Source organism: Hibiscus syriacus, unplaced genomic scaffold (genome assembly GCF_006381635.1).
Source record: "Hibiscus syriacus cultivar Baekdansim isolate YM2019G1 unplaced genomic scaffold, ASM638163v2 tig00116989_pilon, whole genome shotgun sequence".
NCBI lineage: Eukaryota > Viridiplantae > Streptophyta > Magnoliopsida > Malvales > Malvaceae > Hibiscus > Hibiscus syriacus.
The window spans coordinates 79,453-101,829 of record NW_024063508.1 but is presented as its reverse complement, the minus strand read 5'-3'; the positions used below and the strand labels follow the sequence as shown (position 1 = coordinate 101,829).

The following is a 22,377-nucleotide window of genomic DNA, read 5'->3' as shown; positions in this document are numbered from 1 at the left end:
GTGATAGTTTCTTCTCTTGTGTTGTTCACATGCATTTTATTTATTATAGCAAATGGCATATCGAAGAGATGAATTATAGTTTATTCTCTTCATTTTGACAGACCATAATCCCATTATATTAGTATAGGGTTTTGAGGAATCTTATGTGACAAACTTTATTATGTCGTGATATTTTGTATCGACACATATGATTACAATATTTTTTATAACTTAATGTGAATATATTATATGCAAATGGATTGCTTATATTTAATACGATATATATATTTAGTATTATGAGGCATTAAATGTGATTTAGTTTGATTATTTGTCAATCTACATATATATATATATATATATATATATATAATTTACGAAATACAATCACGACACAAGAATGTGTGTCATCGTTTTTAATGACATGTGCTTCAATGACACGCAATGTAAGTCATACATGCGTTTCATAAATTTATGACACATAAATGTGTGTCATCTTCATTTATGAAGGGGGCTTTAATGACATGCAATGAGCGTCATAAATGCGCGTCATAGATTTATGACACACAATTACGCGTCATCAAAAATTCATGTCGGTGGCTTCAACGACAGGCATTTATGTGTCATCCGCACCCATAGATGACACGCAATGCGCGTCATTAAAGGGGTTTTTTCTACTAGTGTGATATAAACCACAAATAAAATTTCTTACATATACTTGTCATTCATTCCACAAGCTCATAAGCTTATTCACTTGTTTATCATTTATTAACCAATAAACCATAACCCAAAAGTAAACTTATGAGGACCTTGCATACACGAGTCAAATATAAACTGAAGTGCCAATACACATAAGGTTGTGCCCACCATATGCACTAAGTGTCCTTTATATACACTATAGTGCTAAACCAAGTATGCAGCCTGCTGCTGGACTCTATGGCATGCCAACTATACCACTGTCCCTCAATAACATACTTGGGCATATAGTTTATAATTATTTCATCCATATCAATATATTAATATAATTCAACATTGGGCAGTTCATACCCAAAATAATGTTCATGGCATACAACATGTATAAGCTAGTGACCAATGCATTTATAGATATTGAGCATTTGCCATATTTAAAACATGTCAACGATATAATGAATGACATAAATATCATGACAATATAAATAATGTTGACTCATCGCGAGTTTACCTAATGATGTATAAAACATCCATATATTAATATAATTCATATTCTGGCAGTTTGCACTACCTTCAAAGAAATATTATTCTATATTAATCTACACACTTAAAAAAAATTATGTTTATACCACTAGAAACTAGACTCAAATATGAATCTAACCATATAAGAAACTTCTTCTAGTTCAAATTGTATAATGCATAGTGAATTTTCAAAGCAGACTTACAAAAACTGTTTTTAGCAGAATCTGCTACCCATTTTCTGACCTATCCTAGATTAAAAATTCATATCTTTTTGTATACTCCTTGAAATCAGTAGCCGTTTGCTTTAAACAAAACTAGCCTAATATAAAAATACAATGGTATAAAAATCATCTTCTAATCACTTCTTTATAGTTTATGGTGATTTTCTAAACTTACTATTTAGATCACAAATTAGGCAGATTTCAGTAATTTACATCCTTAGCTTGTTCACTAATTCTATTAGCTTACCAAATGAACATTTATGTATGATTCACAATTCACATAACATTTAGGAGTCACTTATTACCATAATAACTCTATCACTGGCTCATCGCAAGCCAATGTTGCCCGATATCGTAAATACAAATTAAATATGCACTCACCTGGTGTCCTTACCTCATAAATTTTCCTTAGAAATCCACATTCATCCTTAAGCTTCTCCTTAGATTTAATATTGTTTGATCTTGAATTTAAGTACAAAATCTAAATGAGCATCATTTACACAACATTTATAATTCAAATCACATGTTAGAATTGTAACACCCATTTCTCAGATGTGTTTCCGTATACAAGTCATAGGTGTCACATACTTTTAATAAAAAACATTTCCTTATTTGTAAACCCATAAAAATTTGTTTCGAAAAAAAACACTTTCATATAATAATAATAAAATGTTCGATGTAACATGTTACAAAAATTATAACTTTAAATACATTCCAGAGTATTTTCATAAATTCAAATACATGTCATCTAATTATCAAAAGTAGACATAAAAGTCCCACAGTTACAGATGAGGAAACCTTTGATTAATGATGTCCACTGCATTGCTTACTTCGCTAGTGTTTGTTATTTCCTACATGTGAAATTAACACATGCTAAATATTTACTTAGTAAGGCATAAAAATAAAATTGAAGTGTAATTCATACACAAGTATATCATGACTATCAAAATACAAACTAAATCGTATAATTCATAAGAATAATTAAAACCATTATGGTAACCCAAGTTTCTTTCACATAGTCATCAAAACTATTTTTAGTATGCCCAGCATACATATCTATCAATATTTTCCCAATTATCCTTTATTTGCTTAATGTATGCCAAATGAGAATGCAAGGTACATGCATTGCACTAAAGTGCCGAAATGGAAATTCACAAACATATTATGAATTCCATGGATGTACTCATAGTGACAAAAGTACATATAGTACTAATATGAAAATGCACCGTTATGCATTAAAGAAAATCAATCGATAATTTTTATACATAATTGTATATAGAAATGGTAATTCATAAACTCATTATGAATACCATGATTGCACATCTAGTGTCGAAAGTACACATAATACTAATACAAAAATGCACCGTTATTCATTAATCAAAATCGATCGATAACTATCATACGCAAAGTATGTCGAAATACACCTATGCCTCTCAATGCACATACAATGGGCTATTCAATCAGCTTAGCAAATTACACAAAAGAAACGTTCATCTATTCATTTTATAGCAATTCATACACTACAATTACTCTTGAATCAATTCCATAAACAATATGAAAATATATCCAAATACTGTAAAACATGCTTTAATCATACATTCGAGGTTGACTCATCGCAAGTCATCCCCATCTCATATAATTCCAATAAATGCACTCACCTGATATGCCTCACTAGTATGCTTTAAGGATGTCCGACTATTTGGCAACTTTATCATTGCCCTTTTTCTTGCTTGACTCTGGAGCTTGGTTACGATCTACACAAGCATCCATAATTACAAATATAATATAAATGTAAGTATACTTTCTAACATTTATACTTTTAATAATACTCAAAAGTACTATTATTTTCAATTTTGTTAAAATTCATCCTATCTTGAAAATCCTAGGCTTAATAGTATCGATACCCCTACTATGGTATCGATACTTCTATACTATGGTACCGATACTCCATTCAGTATCAATACCATTTTTTCATTCTGGAATCCATAGTATCTATACTTTCCTCTTAGTACCGATACCCACAACAATATCGATATTGTTCATCATATTTCCTCGAATTAACCCTATAGTATCGGTATTATTCTTCCAGTACTAATACCCTTACCCATATTTTTCATTTTTTTTTCATTTCAATTTTACCCAAAATTTCGTTTAAATCCCTTCATTTTATCACCAACCATACCATTAAACTCATCATCACTTAACTCAACTAACTTTCCACCACTAATCTTCTTATAACATCTAAAATGTCCAAAGAACACTGCAAACTAAGAATCACACTAATTTTTTATACATGTTTTTAATCACTTCTAAGGCTTCTAATCTCTTATTTACTTCTTTGAAAAGTCAAATTTACTTGTAAACTTCAATAAAAACTCATATTTTATCATATCACTCAAAATCTCATTTTCCTAAATCTCAAATAATTCACTAATCACTTAGTTTTAATCATCCTTGAACTTTCCTTAAGCCTCTATATCACTTAAGGTTTCAAAACCAGCCCATAAGCTAAAGGAAAAACCAACTTGAAGAAATCTTACCTTTGGCTATAGGGAGAGCACGGGACAATAAGAAGGAGAAAAAGAAGATAACTTTGCTTATCCAACTTTCCCCTTTTTAACTGTTAAATATCCCTAGTAAAAAGAATTTTAAATTCATTTCCCACTAAATGACCAAAATGCCATTCCATTTTTCTATTCTTACTAAATAGTCTTAAGCACAATTTCCTAAACCATTTCTTATACTTTACCATTTATTCAATTTAATAATCCAAATTTTAAATCCTTTCATTATAGTCACTGACCCGATGTTTGGGGGTATTACAAATCTCCCCTTAAGAAAATTTGTCCTATAATTTTAAGAAGTACCTGATACGAAGAGGTGTAAGAACTACACTTTCTCCCATACAAGGCTTCATACGAAGCCATCTTAATACTCGATTGGTAAATGTTATTATAAGAAAATTCCACTAAAGGAAAATACTTTTCCCATAATCCTTTGAACTTAATCACACATGTCCTTAGCATATCCTCCAATACCGGAATAGTTCACTCTAACTACCCATCTGTTTGTGGATGAAAAACTGTGATGAAATTCAATCGAGTACCCAATGCCTCATGCAAAGACTTTCAGAATCTTGAAGTAAACCTTGGGTCTCGATCGAACACTATCGATATGGGCACTCCATGCAGCCGAACTATCTCCTTTATATATAATTATGCATATTTATCCATTGAGTAATCTGCTCGAACTGGAATAAAGTGAGCTGTCTTGGCCAATATGTCTACAATTACCCATATTGAGTCCTTTTAACTGGGTGACAAAGGTAACCCCAAAACAAAATCCATTATAATTAGCTCCCACTTCCATTTAGGAATGGATATCGGTTATAGCAATCTGGAATGCACTTGATGCTAAGGGTTTCACTTGCTGACATGTCAGGCATTTTACAAAAAACTCCGATACAACTCTTTATATATCTTGATACATCTTATTCTAGCCTAGGTGCATCCTCAAAGGACTATTATGTGCCTCGAAGAGAATATATTTCCTCAATTCTTCATTATCTGGAATGCAAAGTCTTCAACATCCATCAGTTCTGATTTCGAAGTCTTTGGCCTCATGTTTTTCTACTTGTACAATTTTAGTTAAACATTTTCTATCTTGTCCTTTCAGCTCTTTTACCCGATCCAAAAGAATCGACTTTAACTTAAGCTCAGCAATCAAGGAGACATCTTTCTTTAAACTGCAAAAGTCTTTCGACTAAGTGCATTTGCTACCACATTAGCCTTTCTTGGATGATAATCAATCATCACATCATAATCTTTTAAAAGTTCAATCCATCTTCTATGCCTCAAGTTCAATTCTTTTTTAGTTAACAAATACTTTAGACTTATGATCGTGTAAATATGGCACCGCTCACCGGCACCGCTCACCGTACATAATGATGCCAAATTTTTAAACCAAACACGACCACTGCCAATTCCAAGTCATGTGTCAGGTAATTTCTCTCATGATTCTTCAGTTGTCTTGAGGCATAAGCCACAACTTTTCCATCTTGCATAAGCACACATCCCAACCCATTATGAGATACATCACTAAAGGCTACATAGTCTTTACCCGACTCAGGTTGTACAAGCATTGGTGCCTATGTTACAATCATCTTTAGCATTTCAAAACTTTCTTGGCATTTCTCTGACAAAATATAAGGCACATATTTCCGAACAACTTAGTTAGTGGCGAAGATAACATTTAGAAGTTCTTCACGAACCATATATAATAACCAGTAAGCCCCAAGAAACTCTGAACTTCAGGAACATTCTTTGGGGTTGCCAATCCACTATAGCTTGAATTTTTTTGGGATCTACTCTTATGCCTTCTACAGAAACTATATGACCAAGGAAAGCAATCTCTACTAACCATAATTCACACTTGGAAAATTTGGCATACAACTTCTTCTCTCAAAGTGTCTGAAGAACAACATGAAGATGAGCATCATGTTCTTCTCTTGACTTGGAATACACCAAAATATCATCTATAAATACCACCACAAATTGATTCAAGTAAAATTGGAATACTCGGTTCATAAAGTCCATAAATTTTGCAAGAGCATTAGTCAATCCGAATGGCATCACCAAAAAATCGTAATGTCCATACCGAGTCCAAAAAGTTATTTTTAAAATATCCTCTTCTTTAATCTTTAATTGGTGGTATCCCGACCTCAGGTTTATCTTATAGAACACTGATGCGCCTTTCAGTTGATCGAATATATCATCAATCCTCAGAAGAGGATACTTATTCTTTATCGTTACTTTATTTAACTGACAGTAGTCAATGCATAATCGCATAGACACGTCCTTCTTTTTCACAAAAAGCACAGGTGCTTCCCAAGGAGAAACATTGGGTTTGATAAATCCCTTATTGAGTAGCTCCTACAATTGGACCTTTAATTCTGTTAACTCCTTTGGAGCCATTCGATATGGAGCCATAGAAACAGTTTCGGTACCCGGGTAAACCTCAATCTTGAATTTCACCTTACGGTCTGGAGGTAAACCCAAATATTCTTTCGAAAAAACATCTGGAAACTCCCTAACCGTTGGAATATCATCTAATCTCGCTTCTGATACTCGAGTGTCTATCACTAGCTAGGAAAGCTATACACCCTTTTGACATCATTTTCTTTGCAGTCATGGCTGATATCACATTGGATAGTGATTTTGCTTTTTTATCGATCACTACGATTTTTAGCCTTCTGCATCCTAAAAAATAATCACTTCTTGCGACAATCTACACATCCATGACGTGGAGACAGCCAATCCATACCCAAAATAATTTCAAACTCATTGAAAGCTAACTCTATCAAGTTTTCCTGGAACACAACCTCTTGAATCTTTATCGCGGGCATTTTCTACTTACCCGCATTACTCTTGCACTATGACCCATAGGGTTTACCACTATCATCTCACTAAAAATTGGTTCTAAAGGAATTCCTCTAGCTATAATCAACTTTGTACTAATGTATGAGTGTGTAGAACCAGTGTCAACCAAAATAAATACAGGTTCATCAAAAAGATGGAATGTACCTGTTAAGATCTTCGAATCATGCCGATCCTCATTAGTCTTAATATTGTAAATTATGGCGACTCCTCGAGTCTCTTGTCACGACAGTGACTCATATTATCCTTTGGATATACCCCTTCCTTTGCTTCTATTAGAAGAAGCTACTAATCTCTTAGATTGCGTTGAATTATCCCCAGATTTCTTAGGATAATTTCTAGCATAGAAAACAGTTTCACCACACTGGAAACAAGCTCTATTGAGAAGTCTACATACTCCATGGTGAAATTTACCACATGTCTGACATAGAGTAGTTCTCTCTCCAATTACTCTACCCGAGCTAGCAGCAAAAGATTGTGATTGCTTATTTTTCTGTGAAGCTGCAGCTTGACCATCTCTATCAGTATATCTGGAACTCGATCTCTTGCCTTTCTTAGCATTATGGGAAGTTGAAGACATTCCAACTTTTTTTCCCATATGCATACTATGGTCCGCTGCTAGAGTCTCCTCTCGAGCTCTTTCAATAGCCTTAGCTCATTTTATAACTTCCTGCAGGCTAGGCAAGTTTAAAGCCAACATCATCTCTTTCAACTTTGACCACAAACCCCGATAAACCAATCACGTTGAGCTTTGTCTTTGGGAACTACCTTAGTAGAAAAATGACTCAGCTTGTTGTACTCAGCCTCGTACTCATGCACTGCTCGATCGCCTTGTTTCAAATTAAGGAACTTCAGCAGCATCGCCCGCCTAAACTGCTCACCAATGTACTTGTTCTTAAATTCCTCCTGAAAAAACTACCAGGTCAATTGCACCGGTGGTGTATACATTATAGTATTTGACCACCACACTCGAGATGATCCTCGAAGTAAAGATATAGCTCCACCTAGCTATTTTAGAATCTGAGCAGGGAAGACTTTCAAGCATTACCATAATATCGTTTAGCCATAAATCAGCCTCTATAAACCTTCATCCTCTTCTCCCTGTAACTCAGGAGCTCCCAATCTTTTCAGCTCTTCTGGGATCAACATCTGCGTTGCTGGAGGAGCAGGTGGAGGCGGAGGAGGTTGGAACCGAGTCAAAATGACATCGAAAGCTTGCATAAAAGCTCCAAACTCTAGCACAGACATACCCTGATGTGTAAGCGTACTAGCGTTTTCAGATGGAATCGGATGCTCACTATTAGCTTCATAGCTCTCACTACCCGATCATTCTCTAATTTATTGTTCAGTCGCTCTTCGCGAGTTTGAAGATTCTGACATTTATTACGACATACATAATAATAACATTCAAGATAGTAAGGAGTGACATCGATCATATTCTAATGACACCATATCAGTAACCTTGACAATCTTAGTGGTATGTAAACCCTTTGTAAAGTAAAATACACCAATTTTCGGCTAAACTTGTAGCTCTGATACCAATAAATGTAACACCCACTTCTCATTTATGTTTCCGTATACAAGTCACAGGTGTCACATATTTTTAATAAAAAACATTTCCTTATTTGTAAACCCATAAAAAATTGTTTCGAAAATAAATCAAAACACTTTAATATAATAATAATAATAATAATAAGTTTGTTGTAACATATTACAAAAATTATAACTTTAAATACATTCTAGAGCATTTTTATAAGTTCAAATACATGGCATCTAATTATCAAAAGTATAAATAAATGTCCTACAGTTACTGATGAGGCAACCTTTGATTGATGATGTCCACTGCACTCCTTACTTCGCTAGTCTTTGCTATTTTTTACATGTGAAATCAACACATGCTAAGTATTTACTTAGTGAGGCATAAAAATAAAAATGAAGTGTAATTTATACATAAGTATATTATGACTATCAAAATACGAACTAAATCATATAATTCATAAGAATAATTAAAACCATTCTGGTAACCCAAGTTTCTTTCACATCGTCATTGAAACTATTTTTAGTATGCCCATCTTACCAATCTATCAATATTTTTCCAATTATCCTTTATTTGCCCAATGCATGCCAAATGACAATGCAAGGTACATGCATTGCACCGAAGTGCTGAAATGGAAATTCACAAACATATTATGAATTCCATGGATGCACGCATAGTGCTAAAAGTACACAGTACTAATATGAAAATGCACCGTTATGCATTAAACAAAATCGGTCGATAACTTTTATACATAATTGTATATCAAAATGGTAATTTATAAACTCATTATGAATACCATGATTGCACATCTAGTGTCGAAAGTACATATAGTACTAATTCGAAAACGCACCGTTATACATTAATCAAAATCGATCGATAACAGTCATATACAAAGTATGTTGAAATGCACCAATGAGTCTCAATGCACATACAATGGGCTATTCAATAAGCTTAGCAGATTATACAACATAAACGTTCATCTATTCATTTTAGAGCAATTCATACTCTACAATTACTCTTGTATCAATTCCATAAACATTATGAAAACATATCCAAATACTGTAAACATGCTTTAATCATACATTCGAGGTTGACCATCGCAAGTCATCCCCATCTCATATAAGTACAATAAATGTACTCACCTGATATGCCTCACTAGTATGCTTTAAGGATGTCCGACTATTCGAAAACTTTATCCTTGCCCTTTTTCTTGCTTGACTCTGGAGCTTGGTTACGATCTACACAAGCAGCCATAATTACACATACAATACAAATGTTAGTATACTTTCTAACATTTATACTTTTAATAATACTCAAAAGTACTATTATTTTTAATTTTGTTAAAATTCATTCTATCTTAAAAATTCCAGGCTTAATAGTATCAGTACCCCTACTATGGTATCGATACTTCTATACTATGGTACAAATACTCCATTCAATATCGATACCATTTTTGCATTCTTGAATCCATAGTATCGATACCTTCCTCTTAGTATCGATACCCATAGTAGTATCGATACTACTTGCATCAGTATCGATATTGTTCATCCTCTTTCCTCGAATTAACCCTATAGTATTGGTATTTTTCTTCCAGTATCGATACTCTTGCCCAGATTTTTCATTTTTTTCATTTCGATTTTACCCAAAATTTCATTTAAATCCCTTCCTTTTATCACCAACCTTACCATTAAACTCATCATCACTTAACCCAACAAACTTTCCTCCATTAATCTTTTTATAACATCTAAAATCTCCAAAGAAAACTCCAAACTAAGAATAACACTAATTTTTCATACATGTTTTTAATCACTTCCAAGGCCTCTAATCTCTTATTTATTTCTTTGATAAGTCAAATTTACTTGTAAACCTCAATAAAAACTTATATTTCATCATATCACTCAAAAACCCATTTTCCTAAACCTCAAATAATTCACTAATCACTTAGTTTTAATCATCCTTAAACTTTCCTTAAGCCTCTATATCACTTAAGGTTTCAAAATCAGCCCATAAGCTAAAGGAAAAACCAACTTGAAGAAATCTTACCTTTGGTTATGGGGAGAGCAAGAAACGAGAAGGAGAAGAAGAAGATAACTTGGTTTATCCAACTTTCCCCTTTTTAACTCTTAAATATCCCTAGGAAAAATGAATTTTAAATCCATTTCCCTCTAAAGGACCAAAACGCCCTTCCATTTTTCCATTCTTACGAAATAGTCTTAAACACAATTTCCTAAACCATTTCTTATACTTTACCATTTATTCAATTTCATCCTCCAAATTTAAATCCTTTCATTATAGTCACTGACCCGATGTTTGGGTATTACAAGAATCTTACTACATAGACACACATTAGAAAATAAATTCCTAAAAATCTTTTGATGCACATTCGATACAAATTCCATGCCACAACTTAAATGTTGACCTTAACACTTCAAGTTGACCATTCAAGTCCATTTTTATCCAAATTCATCCAAACTTCAATTTCCATTTTCAACTTTATATTTTAACCACTAATTACGAATTCTTTTAGAATTCATCTCAACTTTTTCATTTTATTCAAAATGGTCATTTACCATCTAACTTTAATTCAAGCTTTAAATGACATAATAATAAATTCCAACATTTAATTCCAGTATAATACCTCAACAATTTCACCATTTTCAGTTAATAAATGACAAATTAACATGAAAATAATTAGAAATTTCATGAAGATTTGTTCATATTCAAGCTCCATGGGCGTGTACTCAATCTTAAGGTAAGAGAAATTTTATTTTTCACTTTCAAGCAGTTTTCTTAGGTTTTTGGATTAAAGCGTGAAATTGGAAATCTATATATTCGAAGAGCTCTATCATTTGGTACCAATTTTGAATGTTAATCTTGATTGAAATGCTTAGTTCCTAAATTTGGGGGATGAAGATGAAGTTAGGGTTTTATGAATTGATGATAGGTTTTAAGGATAATTACAACCATACCTTGCCAATTTTTAAGTATCATCTTCCAAACTCAAAGATGAACAAATTATTTTACCCTTTACAACTTTACTTATGCACTTTTCCTAAAATTTCAATCTCGTCATTTTCATCCAACGATCCATAATGAACATGGAAATTAATTCTCAAATCCAATGATCTATATTATTTTCCATCATTTTAAAATGTGGAAATAATGTTTCTAATATTTATTTATCATCCTTCAAAATTTATATTCGATCTGATTTAACGAATTTTATTAGACTTTAACACTTTATAACTTTTAATACAAAATCAAAATCAAATATCTGATTCCCATGAAAATGTCATTCTTAGGGTTGAACTATTCATTTAAGGGTCCAAAATATCTAACTTTTGAAAATTACACTTTGGTCCCTAAACGTTTTCAGACTTTATACTTTGGCTATTAAACTTTCAAAATTTATGCTTTGGTCACTAACCAAAATTTTGGGGTGTTACAATATCATATGCTTGAATGGGTTTAGGATATGAGCTTTCGATGCAAAAACAAAAATTCGCTCCTCTCCCCGACCTCTCGCGTATCCGAGAAAGACTAGGGTTATAAGTTCTAATACCCGTAAAATTTCGGCTCTTACCCTAAAGCTATTAAGTTCTAGATAGTTTGGTATGTTGTCTGAGATGCACATAAAATTGCTTCGGCCACATCATCATGCCTATCTCATGTTTACCTGTTTACCTTCCATGTTTATGACTTTACACATCGGCATGTTTATGTAATGAATGCATGTAGTATTGCATAGTTAATTTCGTGGCACTAAGCTTGTGAGCTCAGTGTATGGAATGTGTTTTCATGTGCAGGTTAGTAGAGGATTGACGAGGAGCCTATCACGTAGATCCATTCTAGACCAGACATTTGTAGAGTATGTCTTTAGTATATTTTAGAGGATATGTATTTTATGTGGACCTTGTATTATTCGAGTTATAACTCTATTTTGATTTAAACTCTATGGTTTTTTTTGTACGTATATGAGAGACTCTCATATTTTTGTAAAATTTGATTTCAATTTCACATATATTATGGCGAATGATTTTGATGATTATAAATGTTTTGAAAAGAAATTTTTGGGTTAACCATTTCGATGGTCCCATGTGGCATCGTAATCCAGAGATCTTTGGGTCTGATCGGATTAGGGTGTAACACATATCTTTATTAAGGAGAACATAGATTGCTCCATAGATATTTCTTTCTCCCTAGGAAATAAGATTAATGGTACATCTCTTCTAAGGGCTCATTTAAATCTTGTCAAAGGTGAGTAGACTCCTCTCGCTCCACGACAAGCTCCAACACCTCGAGTGGCTCGTTAGACAGTTGTCTGGTACCTCAAGAGGATGTCTGTTTGGATCACTTTCAAATTTTATCACTCAGATGGAGGGTAGCATTATGCGTCATTTTGATTCAATTGATGAGCATCTTGGGATCTTGGAGTATTCGGTTCAGGTTCTTAAGGATAATTTGATGGCGGCTACAATGCACCGGAGGGTTAGATTTATTCTATGGATTTGTTTGGATTATGTTGGATTATATCTGGATTATTTTGTTGTTATGCCACTTTGGATATCATATATGAATTGTTTTATCTCCATTTTATTGTAGATATGTTAGTATTTTGGATATGTTATTTTACTTGCTTAATATTTATGGATTTTGGATATTTTGAATATTTTGATAAGTGTTCAATTTAATTTTGGATATTTTTTCGTTATTTAACTGAGTACAAACTTGAAAAAATATTGAAGGGTGAGTCTGAAAGTGTTGTTTCCTAGATGAGTTTGGGTTAAATAATCCATGGTTTAAGTTAAGCGGGATCAATTGTTTGATTGAGGCATGAGCATTTGAGGGCACGTAATTAGTGTGGATAAAATCAATTTAAAGTATGAAATTATATATTTATTTATTTTAAATAAGATTTAAAGGTAATTTAAAATTTACAAGGTTAGAAGTATTCAAAAATCCAATTTGGACTATGCGTACTTGTACGACCTTGGATATGTAATGATACACTTTAATTATATGAAATTCGATCCAGTGAGTTTCAACAGTACCGATACGGACCATGTATCAATACAGTTCAATTGACCTTACCGATATGATATCTTCATGTACCGGTACCAACTTGTGAAACAAATTTCCAGCAACAATTTTGATTGTTCGATCAACGCAACAAATATTGTACAAAATTATTTTAAATGATTCAAATATAAATATTTTTCTTTTGATTGTTGAACCCCCAATGTATAAATTATGAAAGGTTAGTGTGTGGGAACAATATATTCTTGATAAGAACAACTATTTGTGCTTCGATTGTTCGATCAACTCAAATTTCAATTATTCGATTAACTCAACAAATATTTTAAAATTAAATATATATGGGAAGCAACATTGTAATTTTGAGTATATTTTTTTGTTCTTAATCCATTTTTCAAAATCAACGCACATTATGTTGAATTGGATGCTATAATTTTTTTTAAAAAATTAATATTTAAAGTTTACCTTGTTAAAAAAATATATATCATAACAAGTATAATAACCATAATACTCAAATGTATGCCATGCATTGAAAATTCCAAGTCACCACCAATATTCACCACAGGAATAAAATAAATGAGAAGTGAAAAAAGAGAGAAGATTGTGAACCATCAAACATTGGTACAATAGCATTCAAAATTTCTTAATCATCAATTGCTTAATCATGTATAGACAGTTTAAGACAATTGAAAAGATCAACTTCATTGCGGTTGCTGGTGACAAGTTTTGCCAAAATTCTCAGTTGTTCAACTCCCATTTGTTGCGTCTACACAATAAACATATCATGTTATTCAATATCACACAATATCTAAACAGAACTACATGGAAGACTTTACCGTGAAAATACTCTTCGACCAATCATTTTTGTTATCGGCTTCTATATACTTCAACATGTACATGACACAATCATCTTTGAATTCAATATAAAATAAAAAAATATTAAAAAATTCACAGACAAATCAATATTATCTTTTATTTTAAATTTAAATTACGTATGAATTTGGCTACTTCGATAATTTAAGAAAATGAATTAAATATTTTGCAACATCTTGAAATAATCTACCTAATTGAGCATGACCCGTACATAAGTGGAGCTTTACTCAACTCTTATAATAAGTCAAAACAAAAATAATTAAGAAATTGATAATTGAAAACTATATGAATTCTAATAGTTCTCATAAGTGAATAAAGAATATACAATATTTTGTGCAATATTTTTATGCACTTCATTGACGCCAAGAGAGTCCAAAATGTAATATGTCCCTCCACAACATCAACACTTAATAAAAACTAATGATTGCCTTCTTCATCATGTAAAAGCACATATATCTGCTAAATCATGTGAGTTAAAAATTATTGTCAACTACATGCAAGCAAAGAATAAATTATAAATATACATGTTCAACATTACTATTATAATTAGGTATAAAGTTCTCTATCCATCGGGAATGAAATTTGAAAATGCTAGTATTTTTCCCGTCTTCTCAACGTGTGAAATATTCGGTAAGGATACTCTAAGACAAACAACAAATTTGAAAATGCCATGAAATCATAAACTAAAAATAATATTATCCCTAGCCCATAAATTATTTTTTTACTGAAGGGACAGAGGTGGATATAACGTCTTTCTCATAGGCTCTTGTCTCAATTGCAAATCGTCCACATAGATATCGATAAACTATTAAATATTTAAAAACAATACAAACACCTGTATTAATAACATAAAAATAATAAATATTTATCATGTAAAAGATTTAATAATTTAATCTATAATACCCAATCAGATAACCATTTTTATGGAAAAATAGTACGAGAATTGGCAAAGTCCAAATTATTATTCTTGGTCATTTAAAGAGTGCTGAATGTATCATTTCAAGTAGCAACATTCGTACAAATACTACGTTCTTCAAGCGTTAAGTACTCTAAATATTGATTATACGTATCGCTAATCATACCAATTTCTTTGGAAGTTTCTGATGACAAATCACCTACCTCATATTTATACTGCATGAAAATCATTTAACTCTTGAAAACATTTATAATGCATTAAAGTAATATCAAGTTTAAGATGAAATATAACCAATAAAAGAAAGATTTAAACATACCTTTGTATCCACTTTAGATGATTTAGCTCTTTTTTTCGATTCATATCTTTTGACTTTGGATCACCAGTAAATTCAGTACGTGCAATCGAACATCTCACACTCTTTTTCTGTTGAGATTCTTCACTCTTTGACAAAACCTTAGGATCATTAGTCATTTTGGGCCCAATTTTTTTAATCATTAGAGTTTCCTTCAATGTAACTAATTGACTAGGAAATCAATGAGGACTAAATTGAAAGTTAAAAACCTCACTGAAAATTTTTGGGAAACCATCACTGTCGGTCTTGATGTTGTCTTCAAAATTAACTTGAAGTTTTCTTTTACCAATAGGTTCTAATGAGGGAGAAGAATAATCACAGTCACAATTAATAAATGGAAACAAACTCGATTTTTTAATACGACTCTCGGTTTCTTCTTTCAATGATGCAACACTTAATCCTTCTTCCATGTATGATTTATTTTCTAAACTCTCATCTTTCAATGGAACGCTATGTAAATTAATCTCTTCTGATCTATTATTTAAAGCATCCTCCTTTAATAATTGACTATGTATACATTCTCCTTTTACTGAATCACCGTCTTGCATTGAACTTTTAACATCACTCGATGTTAATATGCTCACTAATTTTTCAAATTGGCCATTTAATTTTTCAAATTGACTTTTTAACTTTTCGAATTGACCACTCATTTTAGTAAATTCCTTTTCAATATTTTGCACCGAAAGAGTGAGAGTCTTGAGCTTGTGATCACTCTAATAAGGAGTTCTTATATTTTTCTCATGTACAATATCATCTTTTTCCTACATATATATATATATATATATATATATATATATAAAATAAAAAAATATAACAGTAATCTTAAATAATATATACCGACAAAAAGAAATTCATCACTATTATTAAAATTTCAATTGATAATGAATGTACCTCGTTATTTGTCTTCTTCGTTCATTTTGATATGACACTTGCATTTCATCTTCTTAACTTGTTTTGAAGGCGTTAAGTTTAAATCCATCATCTACGTTAAAAAGATAAAATCTAAGCATGGACGCATTTAAACTTAAAACAAAATTGTACAATTCAAGCATACCATGTTTGTATATGTTATTAGAGTACCAATACATTTATTTGAAATAAATAATAGTGTGCAGATATTGTATCGGTACACATCTAGTATTGATACACTATTGCCCGAGTATCGATACAAGTAAAGCACTGTAACAGTACAAACTGCGGGATTTAATTTGGGAATTTGGAACTGGATTAGGTCAATACGATTCTAATATAGAAATTAGGGTTAAATTGTTGGAATTAGGGTTCTAATACATGAATTATGGTACTTAATTAGGGAATTAAGGTTCTATAATTAGATTACTTAAAAATTAGAGTTAAGGTTATAATTAGGGTTTATGAATTAGGGGATTAGGGGAAGCCGGAATGAGATGGCCCTCGTTGTACACATGCAGTCGCAACCACTATTGGTGAAGGCACCGGCATCCGGTGAGGCGTCACCCACTGGTGACAACTTGGACGACCGCCCAAGTTCGAAAAAAAAGCTTACCTTATCAGATTGGTTGCTCGAACAACGGTGAACGACAATCGGGATCAAACGACAGCCACGTAGGAAGAGAGAAACGGTGGGGACTATAATGCCGATAAAAGATGCTAGCAGCGACAGCTTCAAATTAGTAAAAAATATTTAGGGTTTTAAATTTAGGGGTTAATATTTGATCTAATTATTATTAAAATAAGGTTATAAAAAACAATGTAATTAATATTCTGTTTTAAATAATTTACGATTAAATTTTTAACTAATTTATAATTCTACATTGAATACTTTATAATTTTAAAGTTTTATAAATTAAATTAATGATACTCATTGTTAGTGATACTCATCGGTTCTCGTCGAATGTGACAGATTGATTCTTTATTATATATACTCTTTCCTTATATTTTTAGAGATTTTAATGAAATATATAATAATATTTTTTATATATGTTTGTGCTATTAATACATACTTTTTTTACCAAAAAGATAGTAAGAATTGTTTTATTATAAATGTTTATAAATTATAGCAGATCAATAATCAATAGAGAATAATTAAAAATTAAATTAAATATTGTTTTATATATTTTTTAATAATTTTAGGTAATTATAATATAATCTATGTTTATACTTTTTTTAAAAATATTAACAATACATACACCCTATAAATATAATTGTTTGAATTCAAACTTCAAGACAAACAATATTTATGTTAACTATTCAATGATTTCTTATTTTTGAGGAGTATTTAATAAAGGTTTAATACACTTTTAGGTGTCTAAACAATACATTAAATTGACTTTTGGTGTCTAAAGAATTTCTATTACACCTTTAGGTGTATACCGTTAAAAAATCATTAAGTGACACAAATCACGTTCAAATTTTTTTAAATAATTTTAAATAATTTTTTTAAAAAATATAAAATTACATGTGTCATTAACAATTTTTTCAACAATAGAGACCTAAAAATATATAATAAAAAACCTATTTTAAATAAAAAAATCTTTAAATATAATTTATCACTTAAAAGTGGGTTAAGCCTTTAATAAATGCATCCAATGAATTTGTTTGATATATGGCATTCATCAAACCCTTAAAGTTGTCAAAGCCTCTATAGCCCGAAAGTTGGCAATACGAAAACATCAGCAATTTGCAATTTTTTTCATCTTCTTTCTCTTTTCCCGTAAAAAAATGGTAATTGCTAAATTACTTATTGAAGTATCACATAAGATATAACGAAATCTGTTACTACAAAATCCAGAAAGATCCCCAAACCAATTTCTCTCGCTCTCAATATCATAACTCACAAATTCCACAATTTTGTAGTATTTTATTTCATTTAAGTTCAAAGATTTCCCGACGCTGAATCTAGTACCAAACCCTAGCTTTTTCCCTCATCTTCTTTGCATTTCTCTGTAAATATTTCAAAACGTTCTTCTACCATATTATTGAGTTCCTTCCCCCTCTTGGGTGTGCTCTGGGGGATTAAAATTTTGAAGATGGATATCGAGCTAAAACAAGCAGAGTTAATCGATTACTTTGTGAAGAAAGTCAGTTTCAAGTGGGCTCAGCTCTTGGCTCCGTAATCCTCGAAGCGACGACGCATCCTTCCCTCTTCGCCTTCTCTGAGATCCTTGTCGTGCCCACAGTTGCTGAGGTTTGAATCTATTCCATTCTCAATTTATTTTTCCCCTCTTACTCCCCTTCAATCTAGGAAAACCAGCAACATCCAATTTGATTGATGAGAAAATTGTTTGAAAATCTAGGAAATTAAATATTGAGATTGATATATTGTACACTATTCTCCTGACGTATACTAGTTTTAGCTGTTTGATTTTTTTTATAAATAGCAAAGGAATACCTTCAATTAAATTAAGTGCATATGAGGGATTGCACATTAGTCAATGATTTCAGATTTGGCTCAACTTACCAGATTTATGGGGAATTATATATAAATTGTAGAAGCGAGTTACACTTTCCAAGCAATTTAATGGTTTATGCTATTAGATTGTTTTTGTCTACAGCATGGTGTCTTATTTTCCTTGTTGACCAGTTCTTTTGGCGTTATGCATTATTTTACTTAGAGCTATTTGAAATCAATGTACCATGCAGCTTGAAGGAACTGAATATTCAGTGTACCTTGAGGTTCTTCGGCTGTTTGCACATGGCACATGGAGTGATTACAAGAGTAAGTTGGAACCTATATTGACTGTTTGGTTAGAACTTTGTTATGGATTCAATACACTTTTTACCTTCCTGTACCATAAGTTTTCATTTTAAGAAAATTTGAAGATTATTTACAGTTACTTTTGCTGCGCAATAAGGAATCTAAATGTGTTATTCTCCTCGTTGGTTGAATTTGAGCGTGAAATGTGGTCATATACAGATGTTTTGCCTTCTGTAAATGCTAAGTATTTTGATTTTTTATCTGGAAACTTTCTGTTAAATTGATGATAGTAGAGAAAAGCTACTGAAAATCATAATATATAGAGTATTATTCGGATAATCTCATGAAAGAAAATATTACGCTAATATGATTATCCAAATGGAAATTTCATGGAGTAGTAATTCAAAAGGCATTACATTAATATGCTTATTGTTCGGGCACAGTTGGCAGTAAGATACCTTTTACTTAATTAAACTACTTGATATATTCTTAGTCTTGATTGTTCATATTTTCTTCATCTCATCATAATATGATTAACTTTGTCTGTTTAAACAGGTAATATTGGTAGTCTTCCTCAATTGCTCCCCGATCAAGTTTTGAAGCTAAAGCAATTGACTGTCCTCACACTTGCTGAGGCAAACAAGGTATTCTCTGAGATATGAGGCATTGGTTCATGTAAATATGCTATTTTCTGGTCTAGTTTCATTGTAGTGCTATAAGGTTTTTTGATACTCATCAATCATGCCACTTTTATAATTTACTCCACGAATTGATGAAACCGGTTCTTTAGACTCTTCATAAGGTTAATTTATTTTATTTTGTTTTATTTTCGGAATTATGTTTCCCCTTCCTAATTGAAAGAGATACATGTATTTTGTGGGGAATCTTTCTATGAAATATTCTATAGGTTTTCAATGTTGGTTGCTTCAAGTTTGTCACTTTTATTAGATATCTTCTCCAGGTTCTACCGTACGATCAGCTAATGCTGGAGTTAGAGTCACAATGTCCGTGAACTTGAAGATTTTATTATCAATGAATGCATATACACGGTAGGTAGTTTCCTTGCTGATCGTTAGTCCTTTTTAATCCAAAGATTTACTCCATCAGAGCATGCTTTAGCTACTGGAAGTCTAGAACAGCTTCGTTGAATGCCTTGTGGATTTTATGCTTTAATTTCATTCAACAAGGCATGTGCTTTTAAGAGGGAGTGTTGACTTTTAAGGGAAACAAATAGTACCACTGTTAGACTGAAATTATACTGATTGTCATTCTTTTTCAATATTTTTGTTAGGGTATTGTCAGAGGAAAGCTGGATCAGATGCGAAGGTGTTTTGAGGTATGATTCCTTACCTTTTAAGGCTTTTCTCTTTTCATTTATTTTCGGTTCTTGCTTTTTGAAGTCTCTAACATTTGTTATGATAGGTCCAATTTGCTGCTGGGAGGGATATGAGGCCGGGACAACTTGGGAACATGATACAAACACTATCAAACTGGTAAAATATCTAGTTCTAGTAAGGCATGCCTCAAGGTTTCCGTCCATGCTGAAGTCTTGGTTGATACTTTTTATTTTCTGATTTTACATTAGCTTCTTGCTTTGTTCCTTAGAGCTAGCTAGTTGAAGCAGCTCGATGGAGAAGCAGTGTTAAATTTGATCAAATATCAGCTTATACATCTAACATCTGTCTATGGGTGTGAACCTAGGTTGGGTACGTCAGACAACATACTTATCTCAATTCAAGAAAAGATAAAATGGGCTGACACCATGAGTGAGTTGGACAAGAAACATCGGAAGGAGGTTGAAGATAGGGTGGAAGAAGTAAAGAAGTCCATTTCCATCAAGGTCGGTTGACTCCAGTTTTCCTGTTATCATTGATTGCCCTTTGCTATAATTCAATTTTGGACTATTAAAAAGCATGGCAACCTTTGAATTTTGATTATTTTAATTAATTAATTTTTCTTGGTGATGCTGTGAAAGGGAGTTCTTTTAATTCTTGCACAAATGCATATATAACTATATACGGCAAAGTTTGGAGCTTAAAACTGCAACTTCCTAGTTAAGGTGCATGTGACTTTTAACTGTATGAAGAATTAGCATGCCATGAATTCACTCATTCGGTGTCAAGATATGTTGGTCGATGTGGCTTACTTACGTTGTGGCAGAAGTTACACACTGTAAGCAGGCAGACGTCGACTTTCGAGGGATTGAGGAGATCTACTCTGAACCTGGTGGAGTGATGGACTACGAAGAAGACCGAATCCGACCCAAGAGGTGATTTCTGTATCTGCTTTATTTTGTTTCTTTCGATATGCTCAATTATAATCTTTACTGGGGAGATGTAATGGTTTTCATGGTATCAACTTTCATGTTTTCCAGTCATCGCCAGCTTCATTTGATATCATCTTTTATGCCGAAAAATGAAGATATTTGGTTAATATTGTTTGAACTGACTGCTTCTAGTGATATGGAAAAAATACAGGAGACGAAATCCAGTTGTCTGAAGATGGAGCATGCAAGTGATTGGATGGGTGCTCAGCTGACTGGACAGATATTTGTTCAGGACAACATTCCTGCAGCTGATGATTCTCTGCATTTGGGACAGTATAACTGCTGCTTTTTTTCCAGTGATTTTGTCATTATTGCTAAAGAATCTGAGAATTGTTAGCTCGTGTTGAACTTTTTCTTCTTCCTATTGAGTTGGCTAGAAACGGATCAAGTCTGGTGCTGCGGCTAAAAAGTTCTAAGCTTTATATATACAATTTTAAATTACAGATTGGTCTGAATTTTATAAGCATTATGTATATCATTAATGATGTGTATTGATATACGCCAATAATATAAAATATTATTTTTTTTCTTGGAGTATTCTTGTTTTAGCGCCCATGCAGGATGGAAACCTCCCCATCGCCATGGTGACATGGGGGGGAGGCGACGAGGAGAACTGTGGGAGGGGAAGCAAGAGGATTCAACAATCTGAAAGGGTAGATGATCCTGAGGGGATCCAACTGGCGAAGACTGGCGAAGTCTTGGAGAGACAAGGTGGTGGAGTCATCTTTCTTTTCAAATTTCTTGCAAAGTTCGTCAAGAATTGAAGAACCTGTCTTGGATGAGGAAGTAGTTATGGAGGACGATAAAATCCAAATAGTG

General features: G+C 32.3%; 1 pseudogene; it reads left to right on the top strand.

Annotated features, from left to right (window-relative positions):
- Positions 1–18,361: 18,361 nt before the first annotated feature.
- Positions 18,362–21,999, top strand: LOC120193131 (annotated as a pseudogene).
- Positions 22,000–22,377: the final 378 nt, after the last annotated feature.